Genomic DNA, 1,648 nt, shown 5'->3' with positions numbered 1-1,648 from the left:
CTCGGCTTGAAAGTTAGTTTCCTGGAATGCTCATCAGGCGTTTTCAAATTTCGGATTAAACGCCCGAACTTAAAAGGGGTTCCATTCAAAGCCTTGATGTTTGGCGTGGCGAAGTCTTGGGAAAGATCCGGCGAAAAACCCGATCCCAATAGAACACCAACATTTGCTGGGAGTTGAATACACCAGAATGGTGACGAAGAGCTGGCGTAGCTGATACGGCATTTTGAAACTCAGCTGCCTCCCTCAAACACGAAACCCACTCGTTATCATTCTCCAGGTAGCCAGCTTCCCGGCACGGCAATTTGGGAAATGTGGGGCAGACAATCCCCGTTTAACCGTTTCTCAGAGTTCTTCAAAAGAAGGTGGGAACCTTTAGGGGGAACAGGAGGCAGTAGGCCGAAGGATAGAAACCGCTCCATGTCTCGAGGAGACACATGAATCATGCGACCAACCCGCAGCTTGATACTGTTTCCCTGCGAACCCACCTTTTCGGTTGCCCTTTCTCCGGCGCTTTCCAGCAGAACTCTTTAGGGATGTCCTGATACAACATCGTTCTGGCAATATGATTCTGAGGTTCTTCACTCGCACACAACTCAAAGAATCTGGTCAGCATCGTGTGACTACCACGTTCCAAAACCGCCTCCGGGTTTTCCGTTTCGCGGAAGCAAACCGTCTGCCCTGACTCGAGATGAGCCGTCAGCTGTGTCACCGCATGAATTTTCCCTGAATCGTGAAATCGAGCAGGCGCATGCAAGCTTCCACCGGAGAAATGTAACGGGCGCTCAAGAAACGTAGAATCTCATTTGGTTCTCGACGCGCACTCTGCTGCCCTCCTCGGACTTCTTCCACAGTGAGTATAGCCATGTCGGGTCCTTTGTACACATACTTGTACAGGTATTTAACCGCAGTAATATCCGTGCACACTTCCACATTGATGTGGCAGTTGTACTTCTGGGATAAGTACGGGTTGTACGGTACAACCCACTGGTTGATCGTAGCATTGTCGTATTCTCTGCCTTTGAACTTTAGAACACCTTCTTGCCGTCGACGTCGTCTGTACACTGGATATCCGTTGGCATTGGCTTGTGTAACTTCTGCTAAGGGCTTCGGATATCCTTTGGTGCACTTGCCGTCCTTCATACACGCGCAGGAAGGGTTTGCAGGCCCACATGGACCATGGAGCATGCATGCCATGACCGTCTCATACAGCTGAGGGTTTGTATCCTTATCTGGGATCTCAGCGCATACCATCTTGTCTACGATCTCGCGCGTTCGAGGTTTGTCTTCGTCAGCCAAAATAATCAGAACGTGAGCGTGGGGGAGCCCTCGTTTTTGAAACTCGACAACGTAAATCCGCGCGCGCACTCGCCCCAGGACGCCTTGGTTTAAATCGTCAAGCGTCGCTTGCAGTTTCTGCTGCCACACGCGAGCCACGATGTCTGGTCGATCTTGAGCTGTCTGGATATCGGAAGGTATCGCTTCAAGAATCTCGTCCCACTTAGGGTTGCACGTTTCCGTCAAGAAGACGTCGGGCCGTCCATACTCCCGAACAATTGCCATCGAATCTTGATACGACTTGTACATGGACCGCGGGCTACCCAGGTGCGAAGCCGGTAGTATGATACGCTTGCCAACCTGATTAAGAAAG

This window comes from Phytophthora infestans, genomic scaffold (genome assembly GCF_000142945.1).
Source record: "Phytophthora infestans T30-4 supercont1.6 genomic scaffold, whole genome shotgun sequence".
Taxonomy (NCBI): Eukaryota; Oomycota; class Peronosporomycetes; order Peronosporales; family Peronosporaceae; genus Phytophthora; species Phytophthora infestans.
Note: the sequence above shows the minus strand (reverse complement) of the source record.